General features: G+C 39.3%; 1 pseudogene; it reads right to left on the bottom strand.

The window, feature by feature from the left end:
- Positions 1–6,885: 6,885 nt before the first annotated feature.
- LOC133251374 (protocadherin beta-2-like) lies at positions 6,886–10,001 on the bottom strand (annotated as a pseudogene).
- Positions 10,002–23,447: the final 13,446 nt, after the last annotated feature.

The following is a 23,447-nucleotide window of genomic DNA, read 5'->3' as shown; positions in this document are numbered from 1 at the left end:
TAAGAGATTCTTGCCCACAGTAGTAGATGTAATGGTAATCTGAATTAAATTCACCCATTTTGGTCCATTTGGTTCACTGATTCCTAAAATAGTATTTCTCAAATAGTGTTACTTCCAAATATTAAGCTAGCATTGATAATGTGTGTGTGTGAGCACGTGTGTGCTTAGTCGCTCAGTTGTGTCTGACCATTTGTGACTCCATGGACTGTAACCTGCCAAGCTCCTCTGTCCATGGAATTTTCCAGGCCAGAAAACTGGAGTGGGTTGCCATTTCCTTCTCCAGGGGCTCTTCCCAAACCAGGGATCAAGCCTGTGGCTGTTGCATCTCCTGCACTGGTAGGCGGATTCTTTACCACTGAGCCACCTGGGAAGCCCAGCATTGATAATGGAATAATGGATTATTATAAATGGTTTGTGGATTTTACTAGAAAATTCTTATAAAAGGAATTATCTTTTGAATGTTTCTATTACATACATAGATAAATTAGATACATCAGCTTCCCATTCAAGTAAAATAACTGTAAAGCAAACAATACTGCTCACAGGTGATAACAAACTAAAATTTAGTATCTGCTGTCCTTCCAAACTAAACCTAGAAGATGTTTTCAAAAATCACACTAATTGAAATGCAAATTTAGAAAGGAGATATTTGAATAATTAGAGTGTTTGGCCTTAGAAGTTTGTGATGAAATCCAATATAATTACCAATAATTCCTTGTATTACATACTAAATTAAAAACAGTGTTAATATGTCAAAATATTCTAATATTTGTCAGTTTGGGGGAGCCCTTCCATTTTGTTGTTATTTTCCAGGATTGTTTTGGCTATTCTGGGTCCCTTGATTTCCAAGTGAATTTTACCTTCAATTTTCCAACTTTTACCAAAAAAAAAAGCCTGGGGATTTTTGATCAGGATTCAGTTGAATCTATAAACCAATTTGGGCACATTTACCATCTTAACAATGTAAATCTTCCAACCCATGAACACTTTCCATTTACTTATATTTTCTTTCTTTCATTGATGTTTTGTAGTATTTGGCATACAAGTCTTGAACTTATTAAATTTATTTCTAAGTATTTTATTATTTCTGATGCTATTGTAAATGGAATTGCTTTTCTCATTTCATTCTGGCCTGTCCAACGCTAGTGTATAGAAATACTATTGATTTTTGTATATTGATCTTGTATCCTTTGCTGAATGCATCTATTAATTTTAGTGTTTTTTTGTGTATGGATTACTTAGGATTTTCTATATGTGTGATCATGTCACCTGCAAAGATACTTTTACTTCATTTCCAATTGGAATAATTTAATTTCTTGTCACATTGCTCTGGCTAGAACTTCCAGTACAATGTTAAATAGAAACAGTTGGCAGGAACAGCCTTGCTTTGTTTCTGGTCTTAGAGAGAAAGCTTTCAGTCTTTCTCCATTACATGTGAAGTTAGACTTTTATAGTTGCAGCTTATCACCTAGAGGATGGTCCTTATTATTTAGTTTCATGAGTGTTTTTCAACCAACATTTCAATAAAATCCCACTTGGTTATGGTGTATAATCCTTTTTACATGTTGCTGGAGTCAGTTTGCTAATATTTTGTTGAGGATTTTTGCATCTATATTTATACAGGATATTGGTATTTAATTTTCTTGTATTATCTTTGGTGCTGACCTCATAGAATTAATTTGGAAGTGATCCCTGCTCCCCTTTTTTTTTTTTTTAATTACAAGTTTGTGAAGGATTGGTGTTAATTCTTTAAATGTTCAGTAGGATTCACCAGTGAAGCCATCTGGTCCTGGACTTCTTCTTTGTGGAAAGTTTTAAAATTACTGACTAAATCTTGTTGAATAGAATGAAAACTTCAGGAGGAAGAACTCCATTTCCCCATTTAAGGGGAAAAAACTCAAAATGACAATATTTAGAGAAGACAGTTTTAATTTTTTTTTATTATTTTTTTTTTCAGTTTTAATTTTTGATAAACCTCTAATCTTTCTAGAAGTTGAGTTTTCATCAAAGTCTTTCCTCATGGACAGCCTATATTAATTGGAAATGACTGACTTCAAAAATGTGAACCCATTTACCTCTGATATTCGAGTCAGAAACTTCTCATATTAATAATTCTGGATCTAAGTCCCAGTGATGTTGACACCTCCAGAATGCTCAGAAGATGGCCTTATGAGCAGCAATTCACTGAATGCTCCGTGTTCATCCTCTGCATTTCAGCATCATTGAATAGGAGCAAAGAGAATTGAGAGGAAGATGGCTAAGTCAAATCAGTGATCAAGAGAGTAGAACATGCGTTGACTGGAGTAAACTTCTATAGGTAGTTAAAGGAAGAGAAGGTAGGGCTGGGATAGGTCCTAGATGGGTAAGCCCGACTATGCCAAATAGAAGGTGGCTTCTTCACAAGGTGGCTTGTGCCTTGCTGTGTCTGTTTTTTTAGGATCCTAGGTATGCCTCGGTACTCCATACTTCCAGGTTGTTGGTCCACATGCTAAACATTAAGTACTTTAAATCTTTGAATCATTGATAAGATAGTCATGAGTTCTAGCTCAAGTCACCATCTAGAATTCTACCTTGTTCTACCTGGCACCAACTCAGTACACAATATAGGATTGCTCAGCAGTGGGTTTTGTCATCTAGCAAGCTGTGTGCACCATCCAGGACCACCATGGGTAGCACTGTTTCATGCATATTAATCAAGACCATGTTTTCCCCCTGTAGGTAATTCTGATGTATCAATTACTTCAGTTACAACTCATTTTCCTCAAAATCAGCTTTACTCTATATCAACACACTCTAAAGATTGAAAAGTAAATGCTATCTCCATGAGCTCTCATGTCTATCATCTTATCAGACCCCACGACAGCCAAAAAGCAGAGGGTGACAGTCCCTAAGATTTTGCTTCATAGAGCAAATGCAGAGCAGTACCACCCAAGGGAGACTGGGGCTCAACTCAAACACATCATTAAGTGTTGGCCCAGAACTTCCACCCATGTCACAGAGTTGAGCTAAGCTTCTTAATTAAGGCTTTCATTTGTAGAGCCTGAGCCTATAACCACCTGAGCCTCCAAAAGTAGTACTGGTATGGGGGAGCCCTCCAATAGAACACAAATTCTCAATAAAATATCACCAACTAACAAAGAATTACAGTGTGAAAAACAAACTTAAATAAAAGAAGGTACATATAAGAAACAGAGAGTGGAACAATATGGAAATAACTTCAAAGTAAAATATATTTAATTTCCTTCAACAAAAAAGAAATGGTAATTGTAAAAAACATAAATTGTTGTGAAACCTGTAAAACAGAAATTTTTGGGGGGAAAAAACTATAGTTACTTTAAAAATTCAGTATACTGGGTAAATCTTAGGTTTGGGTCTAGCAAATTATCAAAATATCAAGAATAAAGAAAAAATCTTAAAGGAGTTTACAGATAAAAGAATGCAAACTAGAGTGATATACTCTTCATCAACAGTTTTGAATACCAAATTCTAGAAGAGAAGGAAAATTAGTTTACATTTTAAAATCTATCATCAACTAAGCTGTTGGCAAAGAATATGAGGATCAAACATAGAAATAACTCTGAACTATGACTAATATGTTGCCAGCTTTAAAACGTGTAAGTCTAAGAAGAAAAATGTAGTGAGATGTATTTTTTTTAAAACTGTCAATATAAAGTCCTCATTTACAAGGAAGCCATATTTAAGGATTAAGGAAGATTTATTAAAAGTACAGTAAGTTACTTCACTATTTCTAATGAGTGATATTTGAATATAGTCTTTTAACAACTACATAAAAGTTTAAAGTTCATTTTCATCTCTTTGCTTTTCAGTGTTAAAAAAAACTAGTTTAGAATATCAGTAAGAGATCAATCTGAAAATAATTCACTAATAAATTTTTCCATCCTCTTAGAAGAAAATTCTAGAAAAATTATGTAGAAAGTTATCACTTTTACCTCGTGCCAGACTTTCACTTGGGCTTCCCAGGTGGTACAGAGGTAAAGAATCTGCCAACACAGGGGACACAAGAGACATGGGTTTGATCTCTGAGTTGCAAAGAGCCCCTGGAGTAGGAAATTGCAACCCACCCCAGTATTTTTGCCTGGAAAATTCCATGGACAGAGGAGCCTGGCAGGCTACAGTGCATGAGGTTGCAAAAAGTCAGACAAAACTGTGTACACACACACAGACTTTCACTTTAGGGGATTCCAAAAAGTAGTAATGATAGTATTATACATATAGTGCCTTTTGTCATGTACTTAATAAAATATCCAGATAAAGAAGTTTCTGTAAGTTTTCCTCAAAGGGTAAAAAGGTTCCCAGTAGCCAAGAAATAAAAGCAACTTTGAATCAACAGTAAGGTATAATTGTTAACTATCTTCAAATGTAGTCCACATGATCTTTTCTGAAGGCTTTACTAAATTCTGATCACTTTCTCAACAATATGTGAATTCAGTGCACCCATCAACTAAAGTATTATTAGGCATCTATGCTTATTATTTCAGAGTCTAAATGACTCCTCAGTTATATAGTCCCTACAACTTGAGTCCCAAATCATATACCATATTTGCCAAAAAACAATGGGCCTCCCTATCTTCCACAGTTGAAAACTTCCCTGGATCTGACATGACCTGAGACTAAGCCAGCCAAATAAAGAGAAGTTTGATCAAAATTACCTTTTCTCTAATCTTCATGAAAACTCAGCTTATGAAAAGAAAAAAAATCTGAGCAAGGAGCCTGATCCAGACATCTGTATAAAGTATTTAATGAGTGAAGGGAAATACTACCTCCTCTGATTACTAAGGATTCATGTATCTGATTCTCAGTTATATAAAATAACACCATTTTAATGTGATTATAACTTTACATGATTGAAGACATGTCATTAGGGTTTTTTATTTTGAGCTGTAATTGAAATAAAACACTATGTTAGTTTCAGGTGTGACATAATGATTTGCTATTTGTGCATATTGCAAATGATCACATGACTGTAGTTAACATCTAGTTAACATTCTTTCTCTCTTTTTAGAATTTTCAAAATCTTTGAGAAACTTCTTTCTTCTAATCATGAATATTCAATTCCTGGTAAGTTCTATCGTTCTGGATGAGAAAATGTCTAGGAGGAGAAATTTTATATTTTCCTAATCAGATTATTGGGGAATAAATATTCTGTTACATAAAAATAAGTTTTTTCTATTTCATTCAAAATAGACATAAAAATTGGTATTTGGTTGTTTCCAGATTTTAGTCTTAGCTAATTTAGACTTTCATAGGGATATTGCTCTTTCATTAGAACTTCCCATTCTTCTAATCTTTTTATTACTCTACAGGAACTATTGTAGAATGCTGATGTAGATGGGCAGTGTTTATCCCAGAAGGACGGTACCTAATTCTAAGTCATGTCAGGTTCAAATCAGAAAAAGGGAACTAAGAGAGGAAACAAAGAAAATATTTCCTTAATATATAACCATATAAATGCCAAATACGTATTAATTTTTTAAAAGTAGGATTGGATGGAACATCACTTTTACTATAAAGCACTTAGTATGCATACATGTACTTCCTGAAAGCTGTGTTCAATATACACAATGGAATACTACTCAGCTATTAAAAAGAACACATTTGAATCAGTTCTAATAAGGTGGATGAAACTGGAGCCTATTAAACAGAGTGAAGTAAGTCAGAAAAACACTAATACAGTATATTAACATGTATGTATATATGGAATTTAGAAAGACTGTAACAACAACCCTATATGTGAGACAGCAAAAGAGACATATAAAGAACAGACTTTTGGACTCTGTGGGACAAGGCAAGGGTGGGATGATTTGAGAGATTAACATTACCATATGTGTATATTGCCATATGTGAAATAGATCACCAGTCCAAGTTCCATGCATGAAACAGGGCACTCAAAGCTGGTGCACTGGGACAACCCAGAGGGATGGGATGGGGAGGGAGGTTGGGAGGGGGTTCCAGATGGGAGGGACACATGTACACCCATGGCTGATTCAGGTCAATGTATGGAAAATACCACCACAATATTGTAAAGTAATTAGCCTCCAATTAAATAAATTTTTTTAAATGGCCCTCAGGTTGATAATATTTACATCTCATAAGTTACAAAACAAATGGTCTTCCCATCAGATGCCTTACTAAATAATGTTTTTACACCAAATGGGAAAGCACAATCAGTTGTTCAAAAAGCCTTAGGTTTAATTTTTTCAGTCATCCATCATAAATAAACACTTGAGACAAATTAAGTAATCTGCCTTATTAACCGATATTTTTGTTCATTTCTGCCCAATATAAGCATATGTAATTTTGAAATACTAACTGCAATTGTCAAAACAGAAAATTATAAGTTTTGATTACTAAACCTCTGGAAGACAATACACTTTAAAATAATACATTTTAAAGAAAACAGACTTTTATCTATACATTTCATTAACCACAGACAAAGATGCTTTAGGAGTATTATAAAATAATATTACCTGACTATATTCAACAGGGTAAGTTGTAAGATTGGTGGTTCAGAACTCTACATTGCTTTGGATATAGAATTTGAAATGACTACCTTAAATAAACCTATATGGAATCACCATTAAAACATAATGCATTTATTTTTAATCACCAATTAGAAAAAGTCATTAAGATCAGATTGAAAAGATAGCAGATGAAAAACGGAGAACATTCAAGGATTGACTAAATAGAAAGCAAAATCAATATATAAACAAAATATTGTATCAATGAAGAGCCTTGATTTTTAAAAAAGCATTCTGTCTTCTTGTATCCTGCGTCCGCCACTTGTCTCGCTGTAGCTCACTGAATCCAGGGTAGGCAAGGTGTGAACGGAGTGGGGAAGGTGGAAGAAGCTGAGAGGAGGCAAAGGAACCGTAGACATTCTTTATTCACCGTGCATTCAAGGCAGACATGCTTTACTCTCTTAATAGCCTACACAGCAGCAACTACAACTACTCGACTCGACTTGTCCCAAGAACTCAGGTGGTGCGTATATAGGGCATTGTGCCTGCGCGGTGCTATAAATGAGCTCAGCTGTAATATAGGTATTTTTAAAAGCTGGGTGAGAACCAGAGGCCGTGGGGGTGAGAGTCTGATCACCGCCATTTTAACCAATTTGCTCCTTCCCTACACATTCGTAGTCAAAAAACTTTTTGATTCTAATGTTAATGAAACCTACGTCTATTCTTGCAATTGCAGGTCTGCGCTACTCCTGCCCAGTGTCTTGAACCAGACTACTAGCAAGAATCGGTTTCAAGAATTTAAACTCATTTAACCCCCAGCCTCCCGTCAAGCACACCTCGTACTGGTAGCTCTTGGACAGGGTCCCCATGCTGCTGACGTCCACCAGGTGGCCTGGGGAGTGGCCCTCGGGCACCGGGCAGCGACCCGCCGAGGCCGCCCCGCTCCTCCTGCACAGCCGCACCGCTACGAACACCAGCACCGAGAAGAGGAAGAGCGACGACACCGACGCCAAGGCCACCACCAGGTAGACGGTGAGCGGGTCGGCGGGCACTGCGGCCGCCGCTTCCGCTTCCGGGGCCGGCAGGTAGGGCTGCGAGAAGCCGTCCACCAGCAGCACGTGCAGCGTGACGCTGGCCGACAGCGGCGGCTCGCCGTTGTCCTTGACCAGCACCACCAGCCGCTGCTTGGGCGCGTCTGCCGTGCGCACCTCGCCGTTGTGCGCCCACACGCCGAACAGCCCGGGCTCCGTGGCCTTGAGCAGCTGGTACGACAGCCAGGCGTTCTGGCCCGCGTCGCCGTCCACCGCCACCACCTTGGTCACCAGGTAGCCCGGCTCGGCAGCCCTGGGCACCAGCTCTGTGCAGGGCGCCGAGGCGTTCTGCAGCGGGTAGAGCACGAAGGGCGCGTTGTCGTTGGCGTCCGCCACGAGCACGCGCACCAGCGCCTGGCTGCTGAGCGCAGGCGAGCCGCGGTCGGTGGCGCCCACGTGGAACTCGAAGGCTCTTAGGGCCTCGTAGTCCAGGGACGTGAGGGCGAAGAGGTGGCCATTGTCGGGGTTGATGGACACGAGGGAGGCGAGCGCACGAGTGGGTCGGGGGGGCGGCAGCAGCGAGTAGGTGACCTGGGCGTTGGCGTCTGTGTCTGTGGCGCTGACGCTGCCGATGTGCAGGGCGGGGCTGTTGTTTTCGCGGACCCACAGGGTGTAGGAGGTCTGGGTGAAGGCGGGGGCGTTGTCGTTGACGTCGGACACCAGCACGGTTATGTTGTGCTCGGTTTTCAGTCTTGGGGTTCCCATGTCAGTGACCGTGATGGTGATGTTATATTTGGATCTTGCTTCTCGGTCCAGGGCTGCGTTTGTGACTAAAGTATAAAAGTTTTTAACAGAGGGTTTAAGATTGAAAGGGAGATCCTCTTGGATGGAGCAAGCCGTCCTTCCATTGTCCCGAGTCAGTGTCTGAAACGCTGAATACAGCAATTATGGTCTCCCGCAAATTTTCTAGGATTTCATTGAAAAGATATGGTCAGTTCCGGAGGGTTGTCATTCAAATCCATCACTTGAACAGGCACCACACAACTTCCAGAAAGGCCCCCACCATCTGTCGCCTGAATATTTAAAGTAGAGGTCTGGATAGATTAGAAATCCAGTTCCCGTATTAAAAGGATTTCTCCCGATTTTGCATTTATTCGAAATGTTTTGCAGATATCTTCAGGTGCTTGCGAAAATATATAAGATATTTCTCCATTGGTTCCAATATCTAAATCTCTGGCAGAGATGATGGCAGCCTGGAATCCAATGGGGCAGTGTTCCAGGACTTGCACCTCATAGTGCAGCTATGCAAACTCGGGGGCATTATCACTGATGTCTAATCCGCAGTCCCAGACTTGGGTGGAATCCCGCCATCCAGTGCTGGGAGGGTTAATCTGATCTCAGGCTGTTCCTCTCGATCCAGTGTTTTGTCCAGCCCCGGCTGTGGTAATATTGTGCCCTTGAAACTGTCTTGTAATTTAAGACGGAAGTGGGAATTGGGGCTGACTGTATAACTTGGAAACTGTTGATTCCTACATCTAAGTCCAGGGCACACTCTATTTGGAAAGTAGTTCCAGGAGTGATACTTTCTGAAATTTTCAAAATTACTTCTTTGTCTAGGACCCCTAATCCATATCTCAGCCTGGAAAAACTGCAAGGGACTGCCTAGTAATATTTGGAAAGGTAGTACATAGGGTTCGATAAGGCCACACAGCTCCTCCTGGTCCTGTTTCTCATTTAACAACAAATCCTCGGTCTACCTTTCAAAATGCAAAAGCTTTTTTTTTTTTTTCCAATTCGGAAACAACCCTGGGGCCTGAGCAGCTAGATCATCTACCCCCAGTCCCAGGTCTTTCAATAGATTGGCCACAAAGGAGCCACTGTTCATTTCCTCAGCCACTGAATAATGCCTAGGCTCAGAACCAGCCTGAGTTATGCCCAGCAAAACAAGGAATATCAAGACTTGCCTTTGTTTCAGAGAGCTCTCCATTCTGTCTCCTGCCTTCATTGCTTTCTGGTTTCCCAGACGACTTGACCCAGCTCGGATTCATGTTGTCGCTGATCTGTCTCCCAGTATCACTCAGATCCTTGGATAAATAGAGATGTCTAGGGCCCTGATTTCCCCAAGCAACTGCCTTAAAAAGTCTCCCCTTCCTGCTTGCTTCTTAAGCAGAACATCGCTAGAGGAGCACAGGCTGGTAGCTTGCTTTCTCTACTTCTAATGCTCCAGCGCCACCCCGCGTCCTTTCCGAGTGTTTATTTGCTGCACAGTATTTAGGAAATCCCAGTCCTTTATTTTCAGACTGATGGTATTCAAATATTTTCAAGTAGTGTCTCTTAATGTACTGAAACAACAATAATTCCAGATTATCTAAAATCTAGTCCCTAATAATTTTTGTTAATTATCCTTCCCCAATTTTCTTCCCGGAGTTGGTGATGGACAGGGAGGCCTGGCCTGCTGCAGTCCATGGGGTCACAAAGAGTCAGACACGACTGAGCGACTGAACTTTACTCAACTAAATAAGAATTCGTATTCACTGAATTCCTTTTACAAATGCACTTATTTTTTTAGCCACTTGATATAAGGAATATCATAGAAAAAAATTTTTTTTTTTAAATCAAGTTTCATGATTGTATTGGATGTTACATCTATTTATTCTGGAACGGTCCACTGTATTTTATTGATATTGAATATTTTGAAGTGTCCAGATCAGTTGTCTTGTAGGTAAATAAAAAGGTAAAAATAGGTAATATATCAGTACTTGTTGACTATAAACGAACAATTATTTATGTGTCAGAACAAAAGAAGACACTAGTGAAGTTAGAGCAATAAAACAACTATAATGTTATTTGGAAAGGGGATGTTTTTCTCTACTTTTTACCCAGAGCTGAAAAAAAGAATGCCAAGGGCGATAGCTATCTCCACCTACTGTCTTGTTTTCAGCTTCAAAGAACCTAATTTGCTGCTGCTGCTAAGTCATTTCAGTCATGTCCGACTCTGTGTGACCCCATAGGCGGCAGCCCACCAGCCTCCCCTGTCCCTGGGATTCTCCAGGCAAGAACACTGGAGTGGGTTGCCATTTCCTTCTCCAATGCATGGAAGTGAAAAATGAAAGTGAAGACGCTCATCATGTCTGACTCCTAGTGATCCCATGGACTGCAGCCTACCAGGCTCTTCCGTCCATGGGATTTTCCAGGCAAGAGTACTGGAGTGGGCTGCCATTGCCTTCTCCGGAACCTAATTTAATTGGAGATAAAGTGATGTTAAAGAGATATATCTCTTGTCTCTCTGTCCTGCACTAGGTTGGCCAAGTATGGGAAATCTTTTTTTTTTTTTTTTTTTTACATTCAATGGAAAGAAAATTTTGGAAAGAAGGACCAAGACATTTTCTTTTTATTCCAGAGTTCTGAGATAATTCTTAAAGAGGTGAAGTCGGCTTCTGGATGTACTCTAGGATGAGCAGGTAAGTGTCAACATGACCAGCTTTATATAATTGTCATCCAATGCAGTTGTCATCCAACATCTTTTACGTGAAAGTAAATGCAGTTGTTATCCAACATCTTTTTTTTTTTTTCAGCACTTTATTTATTTATTTTTTTATTTGATAAATTTAACGCCTTTTATTGCCATACCTCATTTTACTGTGCTTTGCTTTAGTGAACTTTATAGATACATGTTTTATTTTTTTTTTCTTGTTAATTTTCTGTTTAGTTGATCTATCCATAAGTGTGAGTGGGGTATTAAAGTCTCCCACTATTATTGTGTTATTGTTAATTTCTCCTTTCATACTTGTTAGGATTTGTCTTACATACTGCGGTGCTCCCATGTTGGGTGGATATATATTTATAATTGTTATATCTTCTTCTTGGATTGATCCTTTGATCATTATGTAGTGACCTTCTTTGTCTCTTTTCACAGCCTTTGTTTTAAAGTCTAATTTATCTGATACGAGTATTGTGACTCCTGCTTTCTTTTGGTCCCAATTTGCATGGAAAATCTTTTTCCAGCCCTTCACTTTCAGTCTGTATGTGTCCCCTGTTTTGAGGTGGGTCTCTTGTAGACAACATATGTAGGGGTCTTGTTTTTGTATCCATTCAGCCAGTCTTTGTCTTTTGGTTGGGGCATTCAACCCATTTACGTTTAAGGTAGTTACTAATAAGTATGATCCCGTTGCCATTTACTTTATTGTTTTGGGTTCGAGTTTATACACCATTTTTGTGTTTCCTGTCTAGAGAATATCCTTTAGTATTTGTTGGAGAGCTGGTTTGGTGGTGCAGAATTCTCTCAGCTTTTGCTTGTCTGAAAAGCTTTTGATTTCTCCTTCATACTTGAATGAGATCCTTGCTGGGTACAATAATCTGGGCTGTAGGTTATTTTCTTTCATCATTTTAAGTATGTCTTGCCATTCCCTCCTGGCTTGAAGAGTTTCTATTGAAAGATCAGCTGTTATCCTTATGGGAATTCCCTTGTGTGTTATTTGTTGTTTTTCCCTTGCTGCTTTTAATATTTGTTCTTTGTGTTTGATCTTTGTTAATTTGATTAATATGTGTCTTGGGGTGTTTCTTCTTGGGTTTATCCTGTTTGGGACTCTCTGGGTTTCTTGGACTTGGGTGATTATTTCCTTCCCCATTTTAGGGAAGTTTTCCACTATTATCTCCTCAAGTATTTTCTCATGGTCTTTCTTTTTGTCTTCTTCTTCTGGAACCCCTATGATTCGAATGTTGTAGCGTTTAATATTGTCCTGGAGGTCTCTGAGATTGTCCTCATTTCTTTTAATTCGTTTTTCTTTTATCCTCTCTGATTCATTTATTTCTACCATTCTATCTTCTAATTCACTAATCCTATCTTCTGCCTCTGTTATTCTACTATTTGTTGCCTCCAGAGTGTTTTTAATTTCATTTATTGCATTATTCATTATATATGAATATATATATTCAATATATCCAACATCTTTTATGTGAAGGTATTTCTGAAGCTATTTCTGATGTAAACTGCCTGAGTGTTTGCAACATAACCCTGAAATTGCCTGGTAATTTTCTTGAAGTGGATGTTTATAATTCACAGATATGAGTGGTATTTATTTATATTTTTAATATTTATTTATTACTTTTGACTGCAGTGGGTCTTAGTTGCTGCATGGGCTTTCTTTAGTTGCCTCAAGTAGGGGGCTACTGTTTAGTTGCAGTATTCGAGCTTTTCATTGTGGTGGCGTCTTCTTTTGTGGAGCACAGTCTCTAGGGCTCAAGGGCTTCAGTAGTTGTGGCATGTGGAATTTTCCTGGACCAGGGATCAAACCCATGTCCCCTGCATTGGCAGATAGATTCTTAACCATTGGACCACCAGGGAAGTACATGAGTGGTATTTAAAATATTTGGTGAATACGTTCCAGAAATAGGAGAATTTGGTGAACTGTTCCTTAATTTACTGAGATTTAAACCTTTTGCAGTCTTTGATAACCAGGTTGCTGAAAAGCATGCATTGCCAAGATTGTCATTGATTGTCACAATCTTGACCTTAGGAGGTCTGAGACTAGTGTTGATACCTACTGTTCTTGTCTGTGAGAATTAAACTTAGCTTAGGTTGTACTTCATCCAGTGATTTTTCCCTCCTGAATGGGCAAAGTACTTACCCCACTATTGCATTGTGTATTATTGTGAATTGAACTCCCTGTGTGGTTTCCAGTGATGGGAAAACCACCCAGATCTCATGCACATTCTGAAACATTAATAAGAATTTCTCAAAGTGGCAACATCTCAGATTCATTGATTTTTTTCTCAGAAAACAAAAAACTTTATAGGTAATACTTGGAAATGTATAGTTTCCATAGGTCTGGCTTCCTATTCAGAAACAAAGGCTTCTTCTGTGGGTATATCTAAAATATTCTTTGATCTCAATGGTTTAGATCCACCCAGAGAAGAGCCTTTCTTTTGTCAGGAATCCCTTATCACTTTGGAAACCACCTTGCTTGGGTGTGTCCACCCACAGCTATGCAGACACTCCCCTTTCCGCTTCCAAATCTCCAGGAACTATAAAAGCAGCTTTACTTTTTCTGGGCCACCTACCCTACGCCCAGGAAGAAAAGGAAAACTCACCACTTGCCTTTTTCTGCCAGCTTTTCTCTGTTTCCAGCATCGTCTCTCTGTCTCTTTGACTGCATTGTCTTTAATGAAAGAAGCCTTCGAAAGTTTTTCAGGAGGATATATCAACATATATCTAGTCCCCTTGTTTGAAACCTGAGCTTGCTGCCAACATTTGCCAAGGCATGTCGATCCAGCACCTCTCAGATTTCATCTTTTCTAAAATGGAGTCTGTGGCCGGTGCCGGGCTCTACCTGCCCCCCCCCCTTTTTTTTCTGTTGGCAGTGCCACCAGGCGTCTGAACAGAAACTATCAAAAACAAAAACCTGTTCGTGTCATGTGGTCTAGTGGTAGTCTGATAGTTTAAATAACTTCTCTGACTTTTGGTTTAGCTTATTACAATTTTTAATTAGTATATGGCCTTTTTTAAAATCAGTCAGCTATACAATTTCTTCTGAGAGTAACTTGATTTCTTTCATTTCAGACAGGCCATGCATTCACTGAGTTTTTTAATTCATTGGCAGGTGTCTATTACACACAGATAAATTTCAGGCACTGTGAACGGCATTTGCTGCTGCTGCTGCTGCTGCTGCTAAGTCGCTTCAGTCATGTCCGACTCTGTGCGACCCCATAGACGGCACCCCACCAGGCTCCCCCGTCCCTGGGATTCTCCAGGCAAGAACACTGGAGTGGGTTGCCATTTCCTTCTCCAATGCATGAAAGTGAAAAGTGAAAGTGAAGTCGCTCAGTCGTATCCGACTCTCAGCGACCCCATGGACTGCAGCCTACCAGGCTCCTCCATCCATGGGATTTTCCAGGCAAGAGTACTGGAGTGGGGTGCCATTGCCTTCTCTGGTGAAAGGCATTTAGGGATAGTAAATTGAATGAAGCCTGGTACCTACATCCCAAGAGGTTACAGCCTAGAAGGATGATGCACGTAAATCGACAGTTACTGTAGTGAGTGGTGAGTGCTAAGATGGAAATTTGCACAGGCACTTGGAGGTACTCAAAAGGGATATTTAAGTAATAACAGAAATGAAGCATCAGGAAAGATTCTCAGAGGAGACAAGGTTTGAGGTAAAAAGCATCACTATGAACAAAGCTAGTGGAGGTGATGGAATTCCAGTTGAGCTATTTCAAATCCTGAAAGATGATACTGTGAAAGTGCTGCACTCAATATGCCAGCAAATCTGGAAAACTCAGCAGTGGCTACAGGACTGGAAAAGGTCAGTTTTCATTCCAATCCCAAAGAAAGGCAATGCCAAAGAATGCTCAAACTACCGCAGAATTGCACTCATCTCACACGCTAGTAAAGTAATGCTCAAAATTCTCCAAGCCAGGCTTCAGCAAAATGTGAACCGTGAACTTCCTGATGTTCAAGCTGGTTTTAAAAAAGGCAGAGGAACCAGAGATCAAATTGCCAACATCTGCTGGATCATGGAAAAAGCAAGAGAGTTCCAGAAAAACATCTATTTCTGCTTTATTGTCTATGCCAAAGCCTTTGACTGTGTGGATCACAATAAACTGTGGAAAATTCTGAAAGACATGGGAATACCAGACCACCTGACCTGCCTCTTGAGAAATTTGTATGCAGGTCAGGAAGCTGTTAGAACAGTTAGAACTGGACATGGAACAACAGACTAGTTCCAAATAGGAAAAGGAGTACGTCAGGCTGTATATTGTCACCCTGCTTATTTAATTTATATGCAGAGTACATCATGAGAAACGGTGGACTGGAAGAAGCACAAGCTGGAATCAAGATTTCTGGGAGAAATATCAATTACCTCAGATATGCAGATAACACCACCCTTATGGCAGAAAGTGAAGAGGAACTAAAAAGCCTCTTGATGAAAGTGAAAGAGGAGGGTGAAAAGTTGGCTTAAAGCTCAACTTTCAGAAAACTAAGATCATGGCATCTGGTCCCATCACTTCATGGGAAATAGATGGGGAAACAGTGGAAACAGTGTCAGACTTTATTTTTTGGGCTCCAAAATCACTGCAGATGGTGACTGTAGCCATGAAATTAAAAGACGCTTACTCCTTGGAAGGAAAGGTATGATCAGTCTAGACAGCATATTAAAAAGCAGACACATTACTTTGCCAACAAAGGTCCGTCTAGTCAAGGCTATGGTTTTTCCAGTGGTCATGTATGGATGTGAGAATTGGACTGTGAAGAAGGCTGAGCGCTGAAGAATTGATGCCTTTGAAGTGTGGTGTTGGAGAAGACTCTTGAGAGTCCCTTGGATTGCAAGGAGATCCAACCAGTCCATTCTGAAGGAGATCAGCCCTGGGATTTCTTTGGAAGGAATGATGCTAAAGCTGAAACTCCAGTACTTTGGCCACCTGATGCGAAGAGTTGAGTCATTGGAAAAGACTCTGATGCTGGGAGGGATTGGGGACAGGAGGAGAAGGGGATGACATAGGATGGGATGGCTGGATGGCATCACTGACTCGATGGACGTGAGTCTGAGTGAACTCCGGGAGTTGGTGATGGACAGGGAGGCCTGGCGTGCTGCGATTCATGGGGTCGCAAAGAGTCGGACACGACTGAGCGACTGACCTGATCTGATTTGATGGTGAATCTTCATTACTATGCAGTCTTTTCCCTAGTTGCAGCCAGTTTGGGGCGGACAGAGTGAAAGTGAAAGTCGCTCAGTCGTTTCCGACTCTCTGCAATTCTCTAGGCCAGAATACTGGAGTGGGTAGTCATTCCTTTCTCCACGGAATCTTCCCTACCCAGGGATCGAACCCAGGTCTCCTGCACTGCAGGCAGATTCTTTACCAACTGAGCCACCAGGAAAGCCCTTAAATGGTTATAGGGTTCATTATGTCTCATTCATTTTTTTTTTAATTGCAAGTTATATAGAAAATTTTGCCAAAATTTATTTCAGAGATTATTTTACCTATGGTTCCTTTGTGGTTTTAGGCTGTCATAACTAATATTTATATCTTTAAGTCTTTTTGAGTTTTTGCCCTTCAGTGGTTGATGTGTTATGTCTTTATTATTTCTACTTGTCTGTCCTTCATTTTAAAGACCTCTTGCAGAAGTCACTGTCTTTCCTCTGTCAATATACTCACCACTGTCTTCTAATTATTTGAGAAACAGTGTGTTGATTTACTTTTGTTTTCCTTGTCATTTCATTGGTTTGTATGTGGTTTTTTTTTGGAGGCAGGGCAAAAGCCAGCATAGCTTCTTTAATATTTATCTTCTTGCCTTATTATTATTTAAAATGTATGATTTTCTGTTCCTCTGGACAGTGATTGGAATTTATATATATATATATATATATATATATGTAGTCTCATTTATCTATTCCCATTTACTTTAGCTTATCACAATATTTAGTATAGTTTTCTGTGGATAGTGTAGGATTTGATGTTTATGCATTCCCAACATTATTGTCTAGATCTTTTGAATCCCAAACTGTCAGTCGCTTCCCTCCTCTTGCCTGTCCCCGCTGTCAACTTCCTTTCTGTTCTCTGTGTCTCTGAGTTGTATTCTGTTTTTAATGATTAGTTCATTTGTGTCTTTAGATTCTAAATTTAAAGGGTTTCCAATCACATTTTTCTTTTTCTTTCTAACTTCATTGAGTTAGTATGGTAACTTCTAGGTCCATCCACGTTGCTGCAAGTGGCATAAGTTCATTCTCTGTTCTGGCTCTGTAGTACTGTGTTGTATATATACGTACCTCGTCTTCTTGATCCATGCATGTTGTGATGAGTCATTGGATTGTTTCCTTCTCTCAGCTATTGTGAAGAGTGCTCCTCTGGCCATAGGGGTGTATGTATCTCTTTGAATGATACTTTAATCTGAATATATGCCCTGAAATGGAATTGATGGATCATATAGTAATTCTGTTTGTAACCTTGTTGATCCTACATCATGTTATCCATAGAGTCTGCACCAATTTTCATTTCCGTCAACAATGTAGGAGGGTTTCCTTTTCCCCACACTCTACCGAGCATTCATTTTTTCAAGCCTATTTAATGATGCCATTCTGGCCTGTGTGATGTGGTACCTTATTATATTTTTGATTTGCATTTTTATAATTAGCCATGTTGGCATGCTTTTCCTATGTCCATTGGGTATCTGAATGTCCATTTGGAGACTTGTCCATTTGGAGACTTGTCCATTTGATCTCGATTCTGCTTTTTTATTATTGAGTTGTATGACCTGATTGTGTTTGGGAAATAAAGCTCTCTTTCATGATGGTGTTTTTAAATATTTTCTCCCTTTCACAAGAGTGTCTTTTAGTTTTGGTAATGGTTTCCTTTCCATTTAAAATGGTTATAGAATTGGTTACATTTGATTGATTTTTTTTCCTTTGGAAGTCATAACTGAGAAACTTCTGCCAGAATTTTCATCAGAGAATATTTTACTTATGGTTCATTTTGTGGTTTCAGGATATCATAACTAATATTTATATCTTAAGCCTTTTTGAGTGTATTTTCCCTTCAGTGGAGGTTGTGTTATATCTTCATTCAGTTCAGTTCAGTCACTCAGTCATGTCCGAATATTTTTTCTGGATGTGTGTGCCAGAAGTACACATTATTTTTTATTTATTGCATTATGAATATTTACACTTTTGTGTTTATTTTTGTTTTTCTAGACAGTGATTGGGATTTCTATATAGAGAGAGCCCTTTATATATTCTCCATCACATTTTATCACAGAATATTTAATATAGTTTTCTGTGGATACTGTGGAATCTTGGTGTTCCTGCATTCTCCATATATAATTGTTGACATGTTAATCCCAAAGTACCAATTGCTCACCTCCTCATCTCAGTCCTCCTTGGCAACTGCCTGTTTGTTCTGAGTTGTTTTCTGTTTTGTAGATTAGCTCATTTGTGTCTTTAGATTCCAAATTTAAGGGATATCAAAAGGTGTTTGTCCTTTTCTTTGTAACTTCCTTAACTTGGTATGGTAACCTCTAGGTCCATCCATGTTGCTGCAAATTACAATTTCATTCTCCGTTCTGGCTCCGTAGTACTCTGGTATGTATATAAACTTCCTCTTTTTGATCCATGCACCTTGTGATGGAATGTTGGCTTGTTTCCTTCTCTGGACTATTGTGAAGGGTCTCCTAACCTAGGATTACAGGGGTGTATATATCTCTTTGTTGATACTTTTGTCTGAATGGTTTTCCCTGGTAGCTCAGACAGTAAAGCATCTGCCCACAATGCAGGAGACCTGGGTTTGATCCCTGGGTTGGGAAGATCCCCTGGAGAAGGAAATGGCAACCCACTCCAGTACTCTTGCCTAGAAAATTCCATGGATGGAGGAGCCTGGTGGGCTACAGTCCATAGGGTCACAAAGAGTCGGACACGACTGAGCGACTTCACTTTCACTTTATGCCCTTTAATGGGATTACTAGATCCCAGAGTAAGTGTGTTTGTACTTTTGTTGATCCTCCATCATATTATCCATAGAGTCTGCACCATTTTCAATTCCCACCAACAGTGTAGGTTTCCTTTTTAACACACTCTCCCTGCCTTGGTTATTTCAAGCCTTTTCAGTTCAGTTCAGTCGCTCAGTAATGTCCCACCCTTTGTGACCCCATGAATAACAGCGTGCCAGGCTTCCCTCTCCATCATCTGCTCCTGGAACCTCCTCAAACTCAAGTCCATTGAATCAGTGATGCCATTCAACCATCTTGTCCTCTGTCTTTCCCTTCTCCTCCTGCCTTCCATCTTTCATCATCTTTTCCAGTGAGTCAGTTCTTCATAGCAGGTGGCCAAGTATTGGAGCTTCAGATTCAGCCTCAGTCCTTCCAATGAATATTCAAGACTGATTTCCTTTAGGATGGACTGGTTGGATCTTCTTGCTGTCCAAGGGACTCTCAAGAGTCTTCTCCAACACCACAGTTCAAAAGCATCAATTCTTCAGCACTCAGCTTTCTTTATAACTCTCATCCATACATGACTACTGGAAAAACCATAGCTTTGACTAGATGGTCCTTTGTTGGCAAAGTAATGTCTCTGCTTTTTAATATGCTGTCTAGGTTGGTCATAGCTTTTCTTCTAAGGAGCAAGCGTCTTTTAATTTCATGGCTGCAGTCCCCATCTGCAGTGATTTTGGAGTCCAATAAAATAAAGTCTCTCACTGTTTCCACTGTTTCCCCATCTATTTGCCGTGAAGTGATGGGACCGGATGCCATGATCTTCATTTTCTGAATGTTGAGTTCTGAGCCAACTTTTTCACTCTCCTCTTTTCACTTTCTTCAAAAGGCTCTTTAGTTCTTCACTTTCTGCCATAAGGGTGGTGTCATCTGCATATCTGAGGTTATTGATATTTCTCCAGGCAATCTTGAGCTTCATCGAACCTAGCATTTCACCTGATGTGCTCTGCATATATGTTAAATAAGCAGGGTGACAATATACAGCCTTGACATACTCCTTTCCCAATTTGGAACCACTCTGTTGTTCCATGTCCAGTTCTAACTGTTGCTTCCTGACCTGCATACGGATTTCTCAGGAGGCAGGTCAGGTGGTCTGGTATGGTCTGATATTCCCACCTCTTTAAGAATTTTCCAGAGTTTGTTGTGATCCACACAGGCAAAGGCTTTGGCATAGTCAATAAAGCAGATATTTTTCTGGAATTCTCTTGCTTTTTCTATGATCCAACGCATGCAGAGATCAAATGACAATTTGATCTCTGGTTCCTCTGCCTTTTCTAAATCCAGCTTGAGCATCTGGAAGTTCTCGGGACACATAGTGATGAAGCCTAGCTTAGAAAATTTTGAGCATTACTTTGCTAGCATGTGAGATGAGTGCAGTTGTGCTGTACTTTGAACATTCTTTGGCATTGCCTTTCCTTGGGATTGGAATGAAAACTGACCTCAGCCTTTTAATGATAACCATTCTGGCCTTTGTGATGTGATACTTCACTGTGTTTTTGGTTTTTTTTTTTTTTTCTATTTGAAACCAAAACATTTTATTTATTTATTTTTTTTTAATTCTTCCAATTTTATTTTATTTTTAAACTTTACATAATTGTATTAGTTTTGCCAAATATCAAAATGAATCCGCCACAGGTATACATGTGTTCCCCATCCCGAACCCTCCTCCCTCCTCCCTCCCCATACCATCCCTCTGGGCCGTCCCAGTGCACCAGCCCCAAGCATCCAGCATCATGCATCGAACCTGGACTGGCAACTCGTTTCCTACATGATATTTTACATGTTTCATTGCCATTCTCCCACATCTTCCCACCCTCTCCCTCTCCCACAGAGTCCATAAGACTGTTCTATACATCAGTGTCTCTTTTGCTGTCTCGTACACCGGGTTATTGTTACCATCTTTCTAAATTCCATATATATGCGTTAGTATACTGTATTTATGTTTTTCCTTCTGGCTTACTTCACTCTGTATAATAGGCTCCAGTTTCATCCACCTCATTAGAACTGATTCAAATGTATTCTTTTTAATGGCTGAGTAATACTCCATTGTGTATATGTACCACAGCTTTCTTATCCATTCATCTGCTGATGGACATCTAGGTTGCTTCCACGTCTTGGCTATTATAAACAGTGCTGCGATGAACATTGGAGTACACGTGTCTCTTTCCCTTCTGGTTTCCTCAGTGTGTATGCCCAGCAGTGGGATTGCTGGGTCATAAGGCAGTTCTATTTCCAGTTTTTTAAGGAATCTCCACACTGTTCTCCATAGTGGCTGTACTAGTTTGCATTCCCACCAACAGTGTAAGAGGGTTCCCTTTTCTCCACACCCTCTCCAGCATTTATTATTTGTAGACTTTTGGATCGCAGCCATTCTGACTGGTGTGAAATGGTACCTCATAGTGGTTTTGATTTGCATTTCTCTGATAATGAGTGATGTTGAGCATCTTTTCATGTGTTTGTTAGCCATCTGTATGTCTTTTTTGGAGAAATGTCTATTTAGTTCTTTGGCCCATTTTTTGATTGGGTCGTTTATTTTTCTGGAGTTGAGCTGTAGGAGTTGCTTGTATATTTTTGAGATTAGTTGTTTGTCAGTTGCTTCATTTGCTATTATTTTCTCCCATTCTGAAGGCTGTCTTTTCACCTTGCTAATAGTTTCCTTTGATGTGCAGAAGCTTTTAAGGTTAATTAGGTCCCATTTGTTTATTTTTGCTTTTATTTCCAATATTCTGGGAGGTGGGTCATAGAGGATCCTGCTGTGATGTATGTCGGAGAGTGTTTTGCCTATGTTCTCCTCTAGGAGTTTTATAGTTTCTGGTCTTACGTTTAGATCTTTAATCCATTTTGAGTTTATTTTTGTGTATGGTGTTAGAAAGTGGTCCAGTTTCATTCTTTTACAAGTGGTTGACCAGATTTCCCAGCACCACTTGTTAAAGAGATTGTCTTTAATCCATTGTATATTCTTGCCTCCTTTGTCGAAGATAAGGTGTCCATATGTGCGTGGATTTATCTCTGGGCTTTCTATTTTATTCCATTGATCAATATTTCTGTCTTTGTGCCAGTACCATACTGTCTTGATAACTGTGGCTTTGTAGTAGAGCCTGAAGTCAGGTAAGTTGATTCCTCCAGTTCCATTCTTCTTTCTCAAGATCGCTTTGGCTATTCGAGGTTTTTTGTATTTCCATACAAATTGTGAAATTATTTGTTCTAGCTCTGTGAAGAATACTGTTGGTAGCTTGATAGGGATTGCGTTGAATCTATAAATTGCTTTGGGTAGTATACTCATTTTCACTATATTGATTCTTCCAATCCATGAACATGGTATATTTCTCCATCTATTAGTGTCCTCTTTGATTTCTTTCACCAGTGTTTTATAGTTTTCTATATATAGGTCTTTAGTTTCTTTAGGTAGATATATTCCTAAGTATTTTATTCTTTCCGTTGCAATGGTGAATGGAATTGTTTCCTTAATTTCTCTTTCTGTTTTCTCATTATTAGTGTATAGGAATGCAAGGGATTTCTGTGTGTTGATTTTATATCCTGCAACTTTACTGTAGTCATTGATTATTTCTAGTAATTTTCTGGTGGACTCTTTAGGGTTTTCTATGTAGAGGATCATATCATCTGCAAATAGTGAGAGTTTTACTTCTTCTTTTCCAATTTGGATTCCTTTTATTTCTTTTTCTGCTCTGATTGCTGTGGCCAAAACTTCCAAAACTATGTTGAATAGTAATGGTGAAAGTGGGCACCCTTGTCTTGTTCCTGACTTTAGAGGAAATGCTTTCAATTTTTCACCATTGAGGATAATGTTTGCAGTGGGTTTGTCATATATAGCTTTTATTATGTTGAGGTATGTTCCTTCTATTCCTGCTTTCTGGAGAGTTTTTATCATAAATGGATGTTGAATTTTGTCAAAGGCTTTCTCTGCATCTATTGAGATAATCATATGGTTTTTATTTTTCAATTTGTTAATGTGGTGTATTACATTGATTGATTTGCGGATATTGAAGAATCCTTGCATCCCTGGGATAAAGCCCACTTGATCATGGTGTATGATCTTTTTAATGTGTTGTTGGATTCTGATTGCTAGAATTTTGTTAAGGATTTTTGCATCTATGTTCATCAGTGATATTGGCCTATAGTTTTCTTTTTTTGTGGGATCTTTGTCAGGTTTTGGTATTAGGGTGATGGTGGCCTCATAGAATGAGTTTTGAAGTTTACCTTCCTCTGCAATTTTCTGGAAGAGTTTGAGCAGGATAGGTATTAGCTCTTCTCTAAATTTTTGGTAGAATTCAGCTGTGAAGCCGTCTGGACCGGGGCTTTTGTTTGCTGGAAGATTTTTGATTACAGTTTCAATTTCCATGCTTGTGATGGGTCTGTTAAGATTTTCTATTTCTTCCTGGTCCAGTTTTGGAAAGTTGTACTTTTCTAAGAATTTGTCCATTTCTTCCACGTTGTCCATTT

This window comes from Bos javanicus, chromosome 7 (genome assembly GCF_032452875.1).
Source record: "Bos javanicus breed banteng chromosome 7, ARS-OSU_banteng_1.0, whole genome shotgun sequence".
In the NCBI taxonomy this organism is placed as follows: Eukaryota; Metazoa; Chordata; class Mammalia; order Artiodactyla; family Bovidae; genus Bos; species Bos javanicus.
Note: the sequence above shows the minus strand (reverse complement) of the source record. Positions and strands in the feature narration are given on the sequence as shown.